Source organism: Pelodiscus sinensis, chromosome 16 (assembly GCF_049634645.1).
Source record: "Pelodiscus sinensis isolate JC-2024 chromosome 16, ASM4963464v1, whole genome shotgun sequence".
NCBI classification, from domain to species: domain Eukaryota; kingdom Metazoa; phylum Chordata; order Testudines; family Trionychidae; genus Pelodiscus; species Pelodiscus sinensis.
In genome coordinates this window covers 28,847,621-28,869,055 of record NC_134726.1, presented here as the reverse complement: position 1 = coordinate 28,869,055, position 21,435 = coordinate 28,847,621, and the positions used below count along the sequence as shown (strand labels likewise).

The following is a 21,435-nucleotide window of genomic DNA, read 5'->3' as shown; positions in this document are numbered from 1 at the left end:
GCCGTGTGTAGACGTGGGCAGTTCTTCTGGGCTAGTCAATTTCCAAAATGGCGACCGGCCGGGAACATGTTAATGAAGCGCAGGATATTTAAATCCCGTGCTTCATTTGCTATTTCGGTCGCCCTCATTAGCCTCCCTAGTTCCAACTAGGGGGCTAGCGTAGACATACCCATAGTGTTGCTGACTCATTGCAGCTGCTCTTTAACCAACCGAACTCTCAATACCAAAATCAAATTCAGAACAGTGTGGGTTCCTGATCCAAAGCTCCACTGACCAAGTTCTGTGGATCCTGCCAACTACACCACTGTGACAGACCAGGCCAGGTCTGGGCACCGCTGAGGGCATCTGCTCAGGGCGAATTGCTCAAAACCAGGGCTGCTTACAGCCCTTGACTAGAGACCTTTCCCAAAACAGGTCACAAACCTCACCACACAAAGGCTACTGCATTGGCACTAAGTACCTGAAACCAGGTGCAATGGAAAACCTTGAGGCATAGAAAACTAGAGATGAGCTTGAACCAAAGCACCCAGATGAGAAAACCAACAGTTTGGGGGATCAAGGAGATCTCTGATTCCAGCTCCAGAACTGAAATTCTTAGTAGGTCCTTTGCCTAGAATGGGCCACACTCAAGCCCAGAATTCAAACACTCTTGGGTATTCGAGACCCAGGTCTCAGTTTTGTAGGTCTGGCCCCACTCTGTGAAAAATAAGAGATTCCGTTCTACACCACTACTAACCTGGCAGGATGGCTGTCAGAAGAAACCTGAGGACCAGGTCCTGCTCTGAGTAATACTGGGGTGACTCAAAATAAACTCCATTGCAGCCAGCATAGTTACTCCAGACTCATACCAGGTTTGTCTCCAAGGCTAAGTCTACCCTGGCCCTTTACTGTGCTGCAACTTTCTGGCTTAGGGGTGAGAAAAATCACACACACTCCCCAAGCGCAGCAAGTCGCAGCACTGTAAAACGCCCAGGTGAACCATGCTGCAGTGCTGGGAGCCATACTCCCAGTGCACTAACCTATTCCCCTGCTATGGCCATGCTGCCACATTATAGTGTAGAGACAAAACCTATGTCTCTATGGGTACGTCTAGACTACATGCCTCTGGCGACAGAGGCATGTAGATTAGGCTACCTGGCATAGGAAAAAGAAGTGGCGATTTATATAATCGCCGCTTCATTTAAATGTAAATGGCTGCTGCTCTGAGCCGATCAGCTGTTTGTCGGCTCAGCGCGGTAGTCTGGACGCTCCGCGGTCGACATCAAAGGCATTTGTCGACCTCCCAGGTAGGCCTCCTGGGATGAGGTTTATCTGGGAGGTCGACAAATGCCTTTGATGTCGATTGCGGAGCGTTCAGACTACCGCGTTGAGCTGACAAACAGCTGATCGGCACAGCGCAGCAGCCATTTACATTTAAATGAAGCGGCGATTATTTAAATTGCCGCTTCATTTTCCTATGCCGGGTAGCCTAATCTACATGCCTCTGTTGTCAGGGGCATGTAGTCTAGACGTACCCTTAATTCCGTGAGCACTTGGCTTCGGTTCTTACTCACCTGGACGCTATCAGTGAACGATCTGAGACTGTGAAATCACCATCAGGATCCAGCTGCTGCTTATTGACCAGGCTGCTTCCTACCTAGAAAAGACAGAGCAAAGGGAACAACATGCTCCCCATTTCCGCTGAAGGGGCAGCTACCCAGAATCTGTGGCGTGTTGGCAGGACCCATTGTTCTGAAGCTAACAGAGCAGACTGACACTGGATATTTCCTCCCCTAAGCTGTAAACATTGTCAGGCCCTAGTGGCAGTAGGCTTGGCCTTTCCCACAGCAGACAATGCTGATATGTGGGTTAGGGCCCTGGGGAAGCCCACATCTGCCTGCAGAGGAGGGTGGCCAAGCCAGAGTGTCCTGTGGGGGAGGGGCCTGGAGGAAGGAAAGCAGCAGGCCTGCAGAACCACAGTAGCCCAGGGGAGGCTGTTTGTTTGTTTGTTTGAAAGGCAGCCCTATAAACCTTGTTATTAATTAAGCAACAGTCTGAGATCCCCGAGATCCTTTGGCATTGCAGCTACGAGAGCGTTTTGGCTCCAATGGAACAATCACTCCCCTTTGCACAGTCTCTGTCAGGCTGGTGCCAGGTTTCGCCTGGGTCTCTCTGCAGAGCGGGCAAGCATTGCAAAACGCCCTCCAGAGCAGGGATGGATATGGCCTTCTGACTCCAGGGGGCACCCAGCTATCCTCTTCTTCCATACGGGCGTGTACTGTAGCCCAGGGAGCTCACATCACATCCAGCAGCTCCCTTCTCCCCACTCCTCATCCTGGCCCATTGTGGAAGAGAGGCCCCAGGGCCTGGGCGGGGGAAGGGACTGGAGAGTAAACCTGCCCTGCACTCACCCCACAGCAGTGTCTGCTGTCCTTCTGGAGGGGGCTCACTCAGCTCCCTGCTCTGGGGATTGTGACCTGGCACACAGGGTCCGAGCACCACTCAGGTTTGGCATGAGGGAAGGGCAGCTGGGCCAAATTTGAGTGAGTGTCATTGCAGCCTGGCCCATGGAGTTGCAGCCTCCCACAGTTTTGACACTTGGGAGTCTGCGGGGCTGACTTGAACTCGTGCCAATGCCTCCCCTGCTCCAGAAACAGGAGCCATTTTCCCGCTTCCTCAGACCAGCAATTTCTTCAGCCAGTGCCCGGGATCTGTGTGAAATCCACTCCTAGAGCAACGTCCCTGGGCGAGATCCATGGCTTGCACAAAGGGATGTTGCTCTACTGGCATCAGAGGGTTGTGGTGAGTTGTGTACAGCGTATAGCCAACTGTCTCCAACCCTTTGTCCGACTTGTCTATTTAATTTGGGAGCTCTTTGGGACCGGGCCTGCTCTTGCAGAGCACCTAGCTCAATGGAGCTATAGGCCCCGCTATCATACTAATGCTGAATCTAATGAGCCGAGTGAAATGAGGGATGTAACAAGACAGGGGAGACTATAGAAGGACTCTCCAGTTGCCACATCTTACTGGAATAAAATCATTTATATTAGGCCTAGAGCTCTGCAAAGAATTGCTTTTTCATTCCCTTGACTGAACAATTATTTTTACACAATTCACCCAGGGTTGACCCAAAACAAAACATTTCTTTTTTTTTTTCCTTTTTTTTTGTAAACTGAAAAATTTTGAAAAAAATGTAGTTTTGGGGCCAACAAACCATTTTGTTCTCCCCAAAATGAAATGTTTCATTTTCTTTTTATCTTTTCTTAACTTGTTTCAAAATGTTGACCCAAACATTTCAGGTTTGGGGGAACATTTTCCCTCTTGACTGAAACAACCTGGTGAATTTAACACAAAGTTTTCTCAAAGAGTTTCAGTTGCCTCTAATTTTCATTCTTCAGTGAAAAAAGTTACATTGAAAAAATTTGGCCCAGCTCTAATTAGGACATAGGAGCTGTCACACTAGACTAGTCTACCAAACAGAGAGTCCATCAGGCCTACTACATTTCTGCATTAGCATCTTTCAGAGGAAGGAAAATAATTCCATAACGCTGCTGTGCCATTCTGAACATTGAAGGGACTGGAAAATTCAGCTGACGACCTGGCACCCTGAAACATGAAATTTGCTACCTCTTACTTAGCATGAATAATGAAAAATTCGTATAAGCATCTTATAGCATCCATCCCCTTTTAAGACGCAGTGTAGTGTTTATTGTTACATATCGTCCGCAAGGCCGACAGCCACCGCAGGCTCCGGAGCAAGGGATGTGTGTGTGTGGGGAGTCCGGCTCCACGCCCCGGGAAGGGGCGGGGCCTCAGGCAGGCAGCTCTTAGCACCACCCAGACCACGGTACCCCCCCCCCCCACTCCCGCAGTCCTCATAGCTGCACGGAGCGGTGCTCTGATGGCGATTCAAAGGGGTCTGGGGCTATGGCCTCTGCTGCTGCTGTAGGCTGGCACCTCCGAGCCCCTTTGAATCCGCAGTTGCCCTCCTCCCTTCCCCCTCTCCCCGCCCAGTGGCAGGCCTGTATATCACAGAGCAACTCTATGAACCCACAAGTCCTTTACCTATCACTTGAGGGTTTCACGCAGGATCGCCGGGTCATTCCTGTTCCCTACCCATCCATTTTACTGGAATATTGGACAAATGCCTTTTGACTCTCTGCCCATTGATATTAAATCCTCCTCTATAGTTGAGAGGGAGTTTGGTGGGGAGGAGAGGGAAAGCGAGATGGACTAGGAAGGTAAATGCCCTCTTTGCTCCTCCCCAGAGCTTGCCGCAGCTGCTGATACAGATCGTATCACACTTCTGTGACAGCACTCTCCTAGGTATTGGTGGCCATTGCAGAAGGAGGGAGTTTCCAGTCCATTCCCATACACAGCAGTGTGCAGCCTGCTTTCGTCCCTGCTGCGTGTGTGTGGCAGAGGTTGGAGGAGAAGAAGGTCGCAGATGGGGTGTCCGTAGCTACCACAAACCTGTGAAGCCCACTTCCTTGTTGCACTTCACAGAATGTTCCCAGGCCAGGGAACGTCTGGCTGTGGAAGACAGGCTGCCTGCCCTGGGAATTAGCTGCATGATCTAGACGTAGAAGTATGAACGCCTCTGTACTGAGTCCTGCCAATGGAGCGGCCCTGGAGAAAAAGAGCCGATTCCACTGTGTTAGACAAATAAACACAGATCTCTGTGCTCACTGGGTTTGGAAGGCAGTGACCGATGGCAGTTTAACAGGTCACCGGGCCCCTGCAGCTACCATCTGCTACTGCAACCTGGGGTCCCCGGAGAGAGCCGCGGAGGAATGCGAACCGGAACGATGCGTATCTGATCCATCCGCTCAAGGGAAGAGGAGCTTGCCCTTGTGGCCTCAGTAAGTCAGTGTACAGGCTCAGCATGAGGGCCTCTCAGTGAACCCCTTGGAGTGTGTGCAAGAGAGCAAGGAGCACGCCAGAGCTCTGGGAGAAAGGAGGGGGGCACAGGGGCTGGGATGAAAGAGAAATGGGACAAGGCAGAAGGGAAAGGTGAAGAGAGAAGGAAGAGCGAAATGGTAGCCAGAGGGAGAAGAGACGCCCCCTCGATGTGTCTGGGAAGCCATTGCTGTCTGGAGGCTTTCAGAGGCAGCGTGAGGCAATTTCTCTTCCTCTCTGTGCTGTAGTGAGAACTGTGTAGGAATTGCAAGCTGATACTTGAACTCTGTGTGTGTGTGGGGGGGGGGGGGTGTCCTGGTCCTCCAGGCAAATTAGGAGATTTTGCAGGGAAATGTGTGATCAATTTCAGAAGTCAGCATACAGCAAGGTATATATATATATATATTTGTTAGTCTCTAAGTCTGTGTCTACACTGCACGCTTATTTCAAAATAAGCTAGTTTGGAATAAAAACTCAGAAATAGCTTATTTTTAAATAGCCTGTCCACACTACAAATGCCCATCAAAATAGCACTGAGCTATTTTGAAATAGAGTATCCACACTGATTGGAGCCTGAATTGCATTTCAGGCCCCCCCGGAAGCATTTCAGGCAGGGCATCAGGACAGCAGTCACTTCCTGTAGCTGCTGCCTGAGGCTAGCTGAGGCTGGTGCTCAAAGGGATCTCCTCTCTACAGTTGTATCTCAGGCTCTTCATCTTTGCCTACCTCCTTGAGGGACAGCAAACCCTTCTCACTGCACGCTCTGGTTGCCCTCGCGGACACCACAGTACTCCTACCATGGAGCTGGACCTGCCTCAAAGCAGTTGCTGGCTCTTGGACCTCATATAGCTGCACCTCCTGCTGCAGTTACTGCAGGCTGCCCTCGTGGCCCTGCAGAAACAGGACCCACAAGGCATTGCAGGGCACCTCCTCTCCTCTCTCCAGGCATTGCTCATGCAGCATGACACCTCCCACCCTCCCCTGCATACCGTGCACCACCACTTCTGGCAATTAGACACTAGTTCCAACTGCTGGGATGATGAGCAGTGGCTCCAGAATTTCCACATGTGGAAGGACACCTTCCTGGAGCTGTGTGAGTGGCTTCGCCCGTACCCTCAGGCGACAGGACACCCACATGCGACCCACCATCCCCCTCCAGAAGTAGGTCGCCATCGCTATCTGGAAGCTCGCCACGCTGGACAGCTACCACTCCATCAGGAACCAGCTCATGCAGGTATGGCGCTCTCATGCTATTGTTCCAGGGGGTGGTGAACTGCTGGAATGGGGTTCCCTAGGAGATGGGGAAAAAGGGGGAAATGGTGGAAGCTCCCTCCCTGTTAACAGTCCCACGTTAACAAAGCCCTGCCAGGGGGGCAGAGGGAACTTGGGGGTTTGTCCTGGTGTGTGAGGGAAGGGGAGTTGGACTCAGAGATCTCCCAAGAGCCCTGGCAACCCTGTGGTTGTATCCTTCTACAGGTGGTGGGGACCATCAAAACCATCCTGCTGTGCGGGATCATCATCTTGGGCAACGTAGACCCCATGGTCGCTGGCTTTGCCACCATGAGCTTCTCCAATTGCAGGGGGGCCCACTGATGGCACCCACATCCCCATTTGGGCCCCCAACCACCAGGCATCGGACAACATCAACCGGAAGGGGTACATTTGTATGGTCCTGCGGGCCCTCGTGGACCACTGAAGCCACTTCACCGACATCATCATCAGGCAATCAGGGAAGGTACCTGCATCTTTAGGAGCTCCAACCTCTTCCAAAAGCTGCATGCCAGCACATTTTTCCCTGACTGCACCATCAGGCTCGGGGACGTGGACATGCCTATGTGCACTGTGCGGGACACAGCCTACCCTTTGCTCCCCTGGCTGATGAAGCCCTACACCCGACACCTTGACCCAACAAAGGAATTTTTAATACCAGACTGAACAAGGCCCCATCATGGTGGAGGGCACCGTGGCCTTTTGAAAGGGAGATTCCGCCGCCTCCTCCTCACCCACCTGCACCTTGGCGAGCAGAATGTCTCCCGAGTGGTGTTGGCCTGCTGTATCCTGCACAACCTGTGTGCGAAAATAAGGGAGAGACGTTCCTGCTAGGGTGGGGGAGGGGGCAGAGGCTGAGCAGTTGGCCAGGGCCTTTGAACAGCCGTGCACGGCTGCCATCTAGCAGGCCCATCAGGGCCCATCAGGGGGCTGTGTGCATCCAGGAGGTCCTGAGGAAGAGTTTCAAACAAGGATACCAGTGAGACTTTCCCCTGGGCCTCCACTGCTTTGACACCGTGCCCCTAAAGCCCCGGCCCTGCCTTTCCACTTTGGGTGTGTCTAGACTACAGGGTTTTGTTGACAAAAGTGGCCTTTTGTCAACAAAACTATACCTGAGTCTACACTGCCACCGAGTTCTGTCAACATAATGTTGACAGAACTCGGCAGTTTTGTTGACGGCAGTAAACCTCAGTAAACCTCATTCTACGAGGACTAACGTCTTTTGTCGACAGAGTTCTGTCGACAGAAGGCGTTATTGCATCTACACTGTCCTTTGCGTCTACACTTTCATGTCGACAAAGCGGCTTGCTTTGTCGACAGAACTGGCTGTAGTCTAGACGCTCTTTGTTGATAGATGCTTTGTTGACAGTATTTCTCGATGAAGCCTCTGTCGACAAAAGCCTATAGTCTAGACGTACCCTTTGTGCCTTCTTCCTTTTGGTCCTCCAACACCTGGCTCTCCCTCTAGTTCTAGCCTGCCTCCCTTTCTCCCTCTTGTTTTTAAATACAAACTCACATTGGGCCTGATCCAAAGTCCACTGAAGGTAGGGTATGTCTACACTGCATGCTTCCAGAACAGTTATTCCGAAATAGTTATTTTGAAACAGCATGTCTACACTGAAAGGAAGCCTCAAAATTAGTTCAAGGCAAGCTTCCCTAATGTACACATGCTCCCTCAATTTAGAGCCCCAGGAGGCACTGGGGAGGAATAACTTAGAATGGCCCTGATATGGGGCTATTTCGAAATAGCAGCAGTGGAGAATCTACACACGCCTTATTTCAAAATAGCTGTTTCAGAATAGGCATTATTCCTCATAGAATGAGGCTTACAGATTTTGGAATAAGCCCTTCATTATTTTGAAATTATTTCGAAATAATGGAATGGCTGTGTAGACGCTCGCATTGTTATTTCGAAATAACGCTAGTTATCTTGAAATAACAGTGCAGTGTAGATGCGCTCTAAGAGGTTTTTGTATTGAATTGAATAGCCTTTGAGCTGGGGGCTTTGTCTATGAGATCCACGGACATTAGCCTATCTACCCATTATAATCCATGGACACTTTCTACCCCCAAAGAAGTGCTGTAGAGTGGATCCTTCTGAGTCTGCCAGTCTCTTGATGCCCACTTGTGTTTTCTGTCATTCACACTGAAGGCTTCTCAAGTCAAGGGCTGTGTCTGCGTCTGTTTCCTGAACAGCGCTGAGTTTACTACCAGTGTCTAACAAACAGCCCAGAGCCAGAGTGAAGGAAAAACAAACTGATTTCATTCCCAGGCACATCCCCATTCGCATCAGGGATGTGCCTGGGAATGCAAATAGGTGCTCCAAAGGGTTGCGCCCTTAGTCCATACTTAGTATCAGCTCTGCAAGGGCATGAGTCGCAACCAGAGTCTTTGTATCCCGAATTCACTGGGGGCTCATCTCTCACCCATGTGGCATTAGATCCTGAAGGAATCCCTAGGGTTGTCTTTGTTCACTTGGGAGAAAAGCTAGGACAAGCTGAACTGGATTTCCTAGTCCTCTTGGCCCAGACTCTGATTCAGGGATGGGGCCCGGGAGGCCAGATGTGGCCCCTGGCTTGCCTGGATCTGGCTCCTGAGGGCTTAGGGTTTCTCTGCCCCCAGCATGGGAGAGCCCGTGTTAGTACTCCAGCCCTTCCTGCCATCCCCCCATAGGGCTGGAGCATACAACATCTACTAGGCTGGGCTTCCCTAGGCTCTGGTGTGCAAGGGGAACATAGAAGTGTCTTTCTTCTTCTCAGCTGAGGGCCAGGTCAATGAGGGGTTTTTTGTTTTGTTTTTTTGCTTCTCACTTGTGTGCAGCGCCCGACTGATTTTTCTGTGGGTCAGCTGCCCCCGACCTGAAAAAGGTTCCCTGCTTGTACTGTATTGTTTACAGGGAAGAATGCTGCAGCTTTGTAGCTAAAGAATCCCATTTTCCAAGAGCACAAAGAAGAAAAGCAAGCTGTGGTTTATTATTAGGTCTCTGTTGTGCTGCTTGTACTGCCTGCCATGCTGGTCAGTATTGTCTGATGGTTTCCTTGTACTCCCCCATCGGTAGCCAGGTGTTGTCTCCGGTCTTTGACTTAGATGTGATCTCTTTGTAGGAGAGACCGCCTTTATGTTCTGTGTTTGTACAGCACCTAGCACAGTGGGACCCAAGCAATGACTAGGATGGCCAGGCACTATGGTAATACAATAAATAACAATAATAATAAAGGTTGTAATGCACATAACTCTGTGTCCCACTCACATATCTCAACACCCTAGATTGGGGTCGGCAACCTATACGTGGCTGTTTGGCTGCCCCCTTGAGGGCAGCCGTTTGCTGAAAAAATTAAAAGTCCAGCCTCAGAGGGGTAGCCGTGTTAGTCTGTATCCTCAGAAACAACAAGGAGTCCTGTAGCACCTTAAAGACTAAGGGCATGTCTACACTACGGAGAAGACCGACCCTCCGTGTGCTCCCATCGGCCTCCAACGTGTAGACGCCATGGCTGCTTGGCTTAAGGCAGGGGTCTCCAATCTTTTTAAGCACAAGATCACTTTTTGAATTTAAGTGCAATGTAAGATCTACCTCAAACCCAGATGCCCTTGCCCCGCTTCCTTCATGCCCCTTCTGCGAAGCCCTCCCCCTGCTCACTCTGTCCTCCCTTCCTCTCTCCCCCATTCTCCCTCCCTATCATCAGGCAGAGGCAGAGGGTTGGGATGCAGGCTCTGGTCTAGGGCTAAGGGATTTGGAATGTGAGGGGCTTTGAGCTGAGCCTGGGGCAGGGAGTTAGGGTGCAGGAGGGGGTTCAGGGTGCAGGCTCTGTAAGGGAGTTTGGGTCCAGGGGGCTCAGGGCTAGGGCAGGGGTTAGGGGTGCAGGAGGTATTCATGACTGGGGCAGGGGTTCAGAGCTGACTCCAGCTGGGCACTGCTTACCTCAGGTGGCTCCTGGGTGGTGGTGCAGTGAGGCTAAGGCAGACTCATCCCTGCCCTGGACCTACAACACTCTCAAAAGCAGCCAGTAAACTCCCTCCATCCCAAGCCCTGTTGTGCTTTCCCCTCCCACTGGCCCCGTTCTGTGGAGATAGGATACAGGATGGGAGAAGGGGCACCCTGACATCAGCATCCCTCTTCTCCCTCCTCTGCTCTGTACCACAAGCAGGAGGCTCCCGGGAGGCAGCTCCAAGGCAAAGGGCAGGAGATGCACAGCAGTAGGGGGGAGGGACAGCTGAAGTGCCAGCACTTGATAGTCTCTTGGCCAAACCAGTCAGGATCATCTGTCAGGCTTCAAGATCTACTAGGAGATCCTGATCTACTGGTTGGTGACCACTGGCTTAAGGAAGGCCGATTCCAGCTATGATGTTCATTATGTGAGCCACATAAGTACCCAAGATAGAAAAATAAAACACCCTATAACTTAGTAAATTATATAGAGGGATTCTCAGTCTTACCTCTTAAAGGACCCAGGGTCAAAATGATCCAGAGCCAAAGAATAGCTAAGACATTTTGGACGTGCTGAGGGACAAGATTTTGATAAGCTGACACAAACCACAGTGTATCTCCAGAAGTTCTGAGAAGGCGCAGGCTGATGGAGCTATAAATTACCCGAGAAAAATCCCAATGTGTAGGAAGTGGTGCATCGAACATAACAGCCACTTACAGTTAGTAATTGAAGGAAAGTCACTCTGGAGTTTTTGTTTCCTTTCCAGGTACAGTGCAGCAGCAAGAATGCCTCACACCTGGTTTTAATAAGAGACAATCCTCTCAGCCCTGAACATTGCAGCCGGGACCCACAGAGATAACTGCCTCAGTCACACAGTGATGAACACGCTGAGAGAATGAAAACTCCAGCTTTCTTTAAAAACAAAGGTTCCAGCTGCTCGGCTGGAGGAAAGTGGAATCGCTCCCTGAAGTCGATGGAGCTGCACCAATTCACACCAGCTGACACTCAGGCCTGCAGCAGAGTGTGATGGAATGGCATCCAGCAACCAGGTTTTCAGTGGAATTGGAAAGGCCGTTCTTTGGCTCCCTCGGCCACATTCTCATATTTCCTTATCCAAAATAAACTCTTTGGTGACTGTTATGGATGGGTGAGATTTGAGGGTGGCTTGAAGGCAGATAAGCTGTAGGCACACTTAACAGGAGACCTGAATGTCAGTGAGGCAGGCCAGGAAGAAGAGACAGGTATGTTGCCAGATGAGCTCTGATAAGAGGGGTGAGCGGGTGCAGACATTGACAAGGAGGTTGTCCTACACGGCAGGTCAGGAGCAGAGAAAGGGAAGGCTCCTGCTGAGGAGAGACCTAGCACAAGCTCCTGCACACTGCCTGTGCTCTGCCTCTATACGGACTTGGTCCAAAATTGCCACCCCAACCCCTGTTCTTCCAGGCCTGGCCTTCAACATGGCTTTGCCAGAGCAAGATTGTCTGGCCACCTGACCCATTCCTGCTATTCGAGCCCTGGGCCTCTCTTGAGAAGAGGCTGCCAACGTCCTTGGGTTTGTTACATGGAAACATGTTTCCAGGAAGCCTGGCTGAGATCCCCAACTCCTCTAACAGGTGACCCAGGTAGCATTTGATCCCAAGTCTCCCAAGGAGAAAGGCTCCTGTACTAGCTCCAGCAGCCCTAACCACATCTTTAACCATTAGTCTGCTGCCCCACTTCTCTTCCTAGGCCTTAGCAGTGCAGGGCTGCAAGGCCTCACAGAGACTGTGTGGGGGCCCAGTAAGGTTAAGGACCCAGCACTGTCCTTCATGCTGAGTCAGAGTTATTGAAACTTGCCACACCTCCTCTCTCCCTCTCAAGGCCCCCTCCCTCCTGCTGGGTAACAATAGAGTGAGGTGTGGGCAGTTTCAGGGTGGGGCCTTGATTGGAGACAACTGCTAAATGTGATCCTCTATTAGCAAAAGAGGTGCTAAGTGCTCCCCTAGGCCTCAGGCTGCTTAGCAGCACCTTAGTTAATGGGGGATGCTTTTGCTCCACAGCTTCCCAAAGCCTGTCTGTGCTGAATAGGATAGAGCCTTGGGTATGTGACAGGGATTCAGGCTGAAACCAGCTCTGCATGATAGCTACACAATGGGAGGGGGAGAGGGACAAGTCCAGGGAGGTGTCTGTAAGGCGTGTGTGTTTGCACTGCCCATCAGGGTGTCCTGGGAGGGCGCGCCTGGTTTTCCCTTTGGAAGGAGAGATGCAGAACTCCAGTCTTGTTGAAATTATATGGGGCAGGCCCAGAAAGAAGGAGGCTTGCAACTCCTTTGCAAGACAAACTTTCCAAGCAAGCAGCTGCTTTGCCTTTACAGAAACCACCTGTGCTGCTGACAAGTGGATGTGCTTTCCTGTCGGCGCATGGTGCTGTCATAAGACGGGCAACTCACTGACGACCCCTGTCAGCAGGCGCTTGTGCACGTGTAACATCCTCAAAGCCACAAAGATGCTCCCGGCACCTGGCCTCAGTAAAGAACAGATGTTATCTGGGAAGCTGCTGAAGAAAATGTTGTCCTCCATCCTCTCCCTATGGCCTTGAGATGGAAGCAGCTAGCAGGTGCTCAGGGCTACCGACTAGTCACTGATTAACCAGCACTGATGGGATATAGGTCTGTGCCGCCTGGCAGGAATTCCAGGGACAGAGAGACATCCCATTTTATTATATTTGCACAACTGGTTTACTGTTCCCTTCTCAGCAACAGATGTTCCAGCCATGCAGGGCCAAGACTGGGGGACTTGGCTGGGGAGAAAGCTCAGGAGACAAAAATAATCTTCTTCGCCTTTCTCCACGTCCCCACTCCCCGATCTCATTCTCCCTCTTTTCCTGTCTTTCTTTTCCCTTCCTTCCGATCGCTTCATGGCTCTGTCTACTCCCCGTGCCTATTCTTCAAGATCTTAAGCCTGGGCACCATGGTACATTGAGCAGAAAGACATGCCAGAGGGGACAAGCGAATGCACCGCAAACACACAGATGCACTAATATGAAACCATAGCTAGAGTGTGTAGCAAACAGTTCTGTTTTATAACTCGCTGCCCTCTATACAGTACACTCAGTGAAACATGCAGCAAACACATTCGTTATCTGCCCAGTGACAGGAAGGTTATGAAAGAGACAAATATGAGAAAGAAGGGAAGGAAGAGGAAAAAATAAATATCCCACCAGTTGTTTAGGTAAGACACAAGACACCAGTCTCCAGCATCCACCTAGTGGGAGAGAAAATAGACAGATGCTGAAATCAGGGGCAGTCAGATTTTTCCCTCCCTTTTATATTTTCAATTAACTTTTATTTTGTTTGTGGATTCTTTTCCTGTCCAGGAGCCGCTGCCAAGTCCTCAGGTCTCAAGGAATTTTAGCAACTCTCAGAATCAGGCCCAGGAAATACAACTTACAAACTGTGTGCTGTGCTTTCTCTCTCCTGTTGGAATGGGGCTGATTTCCACACAGAGACACCAGCCTGCAAGAGCCCTACACGCAGATTAGTTCTTATCTCTGGCATGCAGCACTGTAGGCACAAGCTCTGTGATGGAGTGGGGGCTGAGGTGGTCCAGGAGTGTTCTTGCTGGGGGAAGAAAATTTATTTGAAGAGTGATTGGAAGACACAGAGTGTCCTGGCAGAGAGGCTCTGAAAAAACCATCAAACCAGAAAGTTTTCTGCTGAAAAGCAACTCCCAGAGTCCTGGGAAGAAAAGGCAGGCGGGCGATGAAGCAAGGAATAAGCCAATGCCATCAGGGGGCAGGAAGTATGATCAGAGGAAAATATTTGACTGTTTGACCACTCTTGATAATCCGCTGACAGACTGGGCATAGAGGCGATACCCTTCCTTTGGCCTCACCATGCCACTCCGCCCTGGCTGGTACTGCCCCATGCTTTGCTGCTCTGCCTGTCCACCCCCATACATACACACCCAATACTGCTCTGTATCCAACTAGCCTCTGTACATGAAGTGCTGCTCAGTGTTCACCCTGTCATAGCTGATCCATACAACAAACTGCTTGGTACTACATTGTATTGCAGAAGCATCCAGGATCCCAGACATAGACCAAGACCCCATTATGCTAGGTGCTGTACAAACACAGAACAAAAAGAGGGTCCCTATGTAGTCAGCAGGCATCTATCCTTTGGGGGCTCCTAAATGCATCATGGCTCTGTAGCTCTCCACAAGACAGACTTTCAATGTTTGTCCGTCCTGTGGGGCATGCATTCATCACTGAGCTGGTCTGGATCCAGCTGCTGAATGTGTACGCAATGTTCTGCACCTGCTCTTCTGCGCAGAAGGCATGCACCCCCCGTGTATGGTCCTTCAAAAGGAGAATTTCTAGCTTCCTAGAAAGAGACATGTGAAACAGCTTTGCTCTGTCCCCACAGAACACAGCTACCTCATCCAGATAGGACAGGAAAGTGTGTCCTATCAATGGATGAGCTAAAGCTCTACAAGATGCACACCAGAGAGCAATCCCACATTGACATGGGAGAAGCTAGAAATCTCAGCCGTTTCCTCCATCACATTGGCCAATTACCAACCCAGCATCTCAAGCTTGCCCACCAACCCCTCCCCAAGCCCCATTCTTACCCCCACCAACCTCCCCCCCAACCCCAGTCCCAGGACCATCCACCCAACACCATGGCTTCTTGCGATAAACTCAACCTCATAGTCCTTTGTGGCTGCAAAAGGTCTATGAGGCTGGGTGAATCCTGGCACCCAGGGGTGATTTTTGGGTTCTGGGTAGGGAAAACTGAGAACTTGGGGACTACATGGCCACATCCAATGCTCTACGGCTTTCATTATTTGTCTTTGCATCTATTTCCATGTTTGTATTTCACAAGGTTTCAAGATGGAGTTGGCTGCGGACAGAAAATAAAGACTGAGAAGAGGTTATAATTAATGTTCCCTCTAATTTTTTCCCATCCCTGTGCAGAATAAATGTTATGTGCACCAAGGCATGTGCAGATGTGCACTACCAATAGAAACACGAGCTGCTGGTTGTGGGTGCTCTGCTAAGCAGCTGGGTGGCATTTGAATTTCTCCGGGGCGACCACCCAAGTGATGAGCTTACAGGGAACACTGTTTGTAGTGGGCAATCCCTTGATTAGTCTCTACTTAATACCATCAGCAAACTTTTTGGTGACCCACTCTCTTTACCAGGGCATCAATAGTACATTGCTCTGGTTTCTAATCCCAGAAGAAAAGAAGACGGCAAAGTGAGGAGAGGGGTACTGTTCATTTAAATCCAGGCAGGAGGGAGGTTCTAGGCAGAGAGGTTCTATTCAAATAAAGCTCCTTGTCCAAAGCTAAAAGAAAGCAACACTGTGATTCTATGTACAGTATATGCCATTATCACACAACCGTCCATGACTCATGCCAGTAGCCTTTGCTCTTGTGAGCGACCCCACTGAAGCCAAAGGGGCTATTTGCATGAGCAACGGCTGGTCATGGGTATAAGAATTTGCAGCATCAGATTCTTACTATTTGTGATTCCACAGAAAGACAGCACCAAGGAAATCCTTGGTTCCTTAGACAAAGCCAGTTAACAGCTACTTGTGCGGTGGTTCCAGAACCCAGAGTGCAGCATGGGATGAAGCCAGCTTAGTGTGCACACCTTGTACAGATCGGACAGCGGGACAGAGGAGTCATATGCACAGTTCAGAACACAGGCCCAATTTTGACTGTCATTCACACCAAAACATACTCACTGATCCACTTGTAACCCAGAGGCACTGAGACCACTGAACTAGGGAGAGTGAAGTCTGCTCTACAGCCTTAACTAAGAGCCAGTTGGCTTTTAGTTCAGTGCTCTAGAAGCGCATGGCTTTAGCCCCTAAAGTTGCAGGTTCAGTACCATCTCCTGAAAACCCGGGTCTGATGCCTTTATACACTATTCTCTCTACCCAGTAGCAGTGCTTTTGATGAGGTTATGCCAGTGTAATTAAGGACAGAGTTGGGCCCTCAGAAAGCCTCAGATCAGATCAGAGAAGGGAGAAAGAAAGACCTTTTTGGAAAGGCCCAAACCTGTTTCTTTATCTCACTAATCTGTATTTCCCCCCTAAAGTCCCTTTCTGTGCAGGATGAAAGCGGATTTCTCCCCATTATTTTCGTTTTCTGTGCCCTTTAGGAAGGCACTTGCTTGAGACTAATTGAATTTTCTGCCAGTGGATAGAAAGACATGATGAGGAGTGAGTTAAAGTCTGACGTCAAGAAGCCGTGTTAACTGGTGTGGGGACAGCCCCTCGCTTAACAAAAGCGTTTGATTCTGTCCCCTCTTGTTAAGAGGCGGCGGAAGGAGGGGATATTTATTCTGTTTCTTTCTCAAGGTTTTCTCCCTTTCAGGTCACAAAGTGCCCCCCATGACCACACAGGCCCCACCCCCCTTCTCCTCTTTTGTGCCAGAGGCAGCTGGTAGGTTGAAAAGGGGACAGCCTTTGTCTCCGGACACACTTTAACATTTCTTTACAGACCCAGGGAAAACCTCTCCCCTCCACCTCAATCGTTTTGTTGGGGGAGGAGGGAGGCAGCCTGGCAGTAGGCAAGTTAAGGCAAAGGAATGAGAGGGGGTGAAATGTCACAATAGAGCCCAGGATGCAGAGCTTTAACATAGGAGGAGAGAGGAAATACCTAGCTTTGGTGAGCAGATGGTGCTAGGGCAGGGGGAGAGAGCGCGGGACATTACTGCATTCAGAGCAGGCTTGTGTTGATCAGCCAGCTGAAGAAAGGAAGAAAGACATGAAAAAGACCAGAGCCCAATAAAAGGGGAATTCAGGGGCAGCTTCTTCCCAAATCTAACAAAGAAACCTCTTCTTTTCAATCACTACCATCCCGGGAACAGACCCCAATTAATCTCCCGGCTGCGACATGTGGGGGATTCGCTCAGTTTGTGCTACAAGGCCGTAGCCAAGCCTCTTTTCCTGTAAAAATCACCATCCAGCCACTAGGGAAGGTGCTGCAAGGCCTGGAAGCCTCCAAAGCTATTCCAGGTGCAGGTGGCTCACTGCCGGGGCAGGAAATTGTTACAGTCCGGCATGAACAGGGGCAAGACTCAGCAGGGTGGCACTCCCACTTTACACCAATGTAACTGTTGATTTCAATAACCCAGTGGAGTAATTTAATGATGGAGCAACCAGGGAGTAACACAATGGTGGAGGAATCCTCGTATAGTGGGTGAATCAGGCCCATGAATTTATCTTTCTGGCTGAATTCAGCCTGAAGAACTAACAGAAGTTTCCAAAGTAAGGGTTAAATATATACAAATCCACTTGGTTCCCTGAGGCTACGTCTACACTTCAGTGCTATTTCGGGATACCAGAGATATCCCGAAATAGCTATTCCGCATCTTTTGAGCGCACCCGTTATTTTGAAATATAATGGGCTCGTTATTCTGATGTCTCCGTAAACCTCATTCCATGAGGAGTAAGGGACATTTTGGAATGGCAATTTATTTCAAAATAAGTGCTGTATAGACAGCATCAAATTTCGAAATAAGCTATTTCGAAATTGACTCAAAATAAGCTACACAATTTGCGTAGCTCAAATTGCATAGCTTATTTCGACCTATGGGTGCAGTGTAAACGCTCCCTGACTGAGAGGAGGGGAAAGGATGAGTCAGACATTAGAGCAGTAATTCGGACTTAAGACATCTGGGTTCAAATCCCTGCTCTGCTACAGATTCCCTGTGCAACCTTAGTTAAGTCCCTTGCCTCTCTGAGCCTTACTTCCCCATCTACAAAGTGAGGACAATAATATTTCCTTGACTCCCCTGGAGAAGCAGAAGTCAGCAAAAAAAAAGTCTAGGAATTCTACAGAGTGCTCATACGGCTTGGCGGATGGTGCAGTATTTAAGTCTGACAATGGGTTTTTCAGCATGTTTCCATGTACAGCGTTTTCAGGGGTGCCATTTAGGTACGGCAGAGGGGGCCTCTAATGCTCCCAACTCGAGTTTGAACCTCTAAATTTTGTATTTGAGGACTACTTAGGTGCATGTCCTACACCCAGACACAGATTTTATCTGTTGTACTGCTCCCAGCTTTGCCTTTGGGACAGGGAGTTTGTTTATAGACAAAGGAAGGCAGGGTGATTAAGATAATAAAAGATTTGTCATTCAAGTAATTGAAGGATCCTTAGATGATCATGGAAACGTTGCCAGATACTCCACTTAAAAGATAGGGAAAAAAGATTAGGAATAAATGGTGAGCAGGGATTTAACTCCAGGTGTCTGTTTCAGCTACACCAGACTAACATGGCTACATTTCTACCACTATTCTGTATGAGGACAAGTACTGTTGAATTTACTCACAAATTATCTGGAAAAAAGGTAAATAATGTGGTGGCAAAAGTTGCAAATGATACAAAATTAAGTCCAAAGCTGACTGCCAAAAGCTACACAGGGATTTCACTAAACTGGGTGATTGGGGGCAACACAAAGGCAGATTGAATTCAGTGTTGATTAACGCAAAGTAATGCACATAGCTAAATATTATCCAAACCATACACAATGATAGGGTCTAAATTAGCTGTTACCACTCAAGAAAGAGATCTTGGAATCATTGTGGATAGTTCTCCAAAAACATCTGTTCAATGTGCAATCTAAAAAGCTAACAGAAGATTGGGAATCATAATAAGACAGAAATATCATATTGTCTCTGTATAAATTCATGTTATGCCCACATCTTAAATATTTAATGCAGATCTGGTCAGCACATCAATAAAAGATATATTGGATTTGAAAAAGATACACGGAAGGGCAACAGAAATGATTAGGGATAAGAAATAGCTTCCATATGAATAGAGATTAAAAAGACTGGGACTTTTCAGCTTGGAAAAGACATGACTAAAAGGGGGAAATGTGTTAGAGGTTTATAAAATCATGAATGGCATAGAAAAATTGAATAAGGAAATGCTCATTTACTCCTTCACATAACACAAGGTAACCCAATGAAATGTATAGGTGGCAGATTTAAAACAAACACAATAAAATATTTATTCACAGACAACCTGTGGAATTCTTTGCCAGGGGGTGGTGTGAAGGCCCAAACCATAACAGGGTTCCAAGAACTAAATACATTCAAGGAAGAGAGGTCCATCAATGGCTATTAGCCAGGATGGGCAGGGATGGTGCCCCGCCTAGCCTGTTTGCCAGAAACTGGGAATGGGTGACAGGGGATGGATCACTTGCTAATTGCCTCTTCTGTTCATTCCTTCTGAAGCACCTGGCATTGACCACTGTTGGGAGACAGGATACTGAGCTAGATGGACCATTGGTCTGACCCAGTATGGTCATGCTGATCTTATTTAGAGCCCAAATGTATCTGTCTCCTGATGTTGACCACTAGACCGCACCCACTGCTCAGACCTGAGAAGGAGCCCAGGAGTCCTGACCGGGTCTCTCTCTCTGCGGAGTTAGTAACAAAGTAAGAATAGACATTAACATTTTAAGCCTAACCAGTGTCCTTTAAGTGGCTTGCCACAAGATATCAAACATCTATTGAACACTATTTATGCCAGTGGTGAATCTGCCCTGAGACACTCATTAGGCCAAATTTGCTCTCCCACACACCAGTGTAAATCAGCTTCAACAGCAAGGGAGAGCAGAAATTGCCCTATTGGGTCATGTTTGTGTATATCTGTAGGTACTCACTAATGCAGATCTTCACCGCAGAGTTCTCTCCCCTAGGAATGCACAAGGAGATGCTTTTAAAACCGTGCAGCAAGTTAACCACAGGGCTTCTATAAACTCCAGCGAGACAAGTTTCCCTTTTAGCTGGGAGTTGATGTTTTTTACTCTTAAGAAGTTCAGATTTATTATCTATTTTAGGATAGTGTCTAGAAGCCATAGCTACAATCGGGGCCCTGTTATGCTGGTCACTCTACAAACATAGCAAAATATAGGTCTGGCCCAGAGGCACTTACTATCTAAAGGAGTTCTAATTTCCCTCCTCTCTACCTCGGAGACCCTAAGTTGGGGAATTTGGAGATAGGTTAGCTCTCCGAAGCATCTCAGAGGAGAGCTGGGGTTAGAGTCAAGGTCTATTTTTTCCATACTGACTCTTGTTTGAGAAGTTAAATATTTACAATATCTGTTAAATATTTATACTGAGCTGCCTTCAAGTAAGAAGCCACTCCATTGTGGGCTTCCTTGAGTCTGCCATCATGTCAGTCAGATGTCTGCATTTGGCCATCTTGGTCTGACTCCCAAGGGCAAAAATGGATGGATTTCATTGGTCTGCTTCTGAAGAGTGCTCCATAGCAATGGGATGAAGAGTGGGAGGTTCCTGGGGTGGAGAAGAGAAAGGATTCACTAACTTCACCACAGTTAAGCCACCAAATGACCAGAAGGGCAGTTATTTTGGGGGTATGAGGATGCAGTGCAGGGAGAATCTGCTACAGAAGGGTTTATATTTCGTAAGGTCACAGAGCATGAAAAGGGCTTGGGGAATAAGAGTGAGGGGAGGAAAGGCCAATCACACAAGACAGCTGCTGAAAGAAGGGACCATAAGAACGGTCATACTGGGTCAGACCAAATGGTCCATGCAGCCCAGTATCTTGTCTGCTGACAGTGGCCAATGCCAGATGCCCCAGAGGAAGGGAACACAACAGGTAATCCTCACATGATCCCTCCCCTGTCACCCATTTCCAGACCAACAGAGGCTAGGAACACCATTCCTTCTTATCCTAGCTAATAGCCATTGAAGGACCTAACCTCCATGAATCTATCTAGCTCTTTTTTGAACCCTGTTAAAGTCCAAGCCTTCACCACATCCTCTGGCAAGGAGTTCCACGGGTTGACTGTGCATTTAGTGAAGAAAAACTTCCTTCTGTTTGTTTTAAACCTGCTGCTAGGCTTACAGCTGCTGGGAAGTGAGTCTTTTATTCCAGGCCCCTCAGGCACCAGTCTGTGTTTCACAGAGAGGACTGGGTGCCTTGGTTCATGGCCTGGAGTGCTGCATCTGGTCTGAGAGAGCCACATGCACCTGGCTCATGGGAAGGAGTGTATGCCATAGAGCAAGACTGACCTGCTGAGGACGGTGGGTGCAAGTGTGGAAAGGCTGAGGGAAACAGCACGTCTGCTCCCAGAAGGCTGGGTTCCGTTCTGTGTCGGCAAAAGACAGGAACACCTTCCTTTGCCCATTTCCATTGGCAACAGACACAAACTGCACCTTTTTGTTTCCTAATCTGTCTAGCAAGCGGCATCCCCGTGCAAAGATTAGGCTGTACAGCAACCCAGCCTTTCCCTACAGGAAGTCCCCCTGTATGCGGTTCTCACACTGTGTCAGGACGCCGTTTTAATGGGGTCACCAGGGCCAGGATTAGACTGCAGGGACCTTGGGCTGAA

The 21,435-nt window shown here is 49.1% G+C and overlaps 1 long non-coding RNA gene across 1 annotated transcript; it reads left to right on the top strand.

The window, feature by feature from the left end:
• Positions 1-4,561: 4,561 nt before the first annotated feature.
• Positions 4,562-14,886, top strand: LOC112543839 (uncharacterized). The gene is made up of 3 exons (XR_003087104.2): positions 4,562-4,841; positions 10,840-11,314; positions 13,429-14,886. It is a non-coding gene; the product is annotated as an uncharacterized LOC112543839 (long non-coding RNA).
• The last annotated feature ends 6,549 nt before the right edge of the window (positions 14,887-21,435 follow it).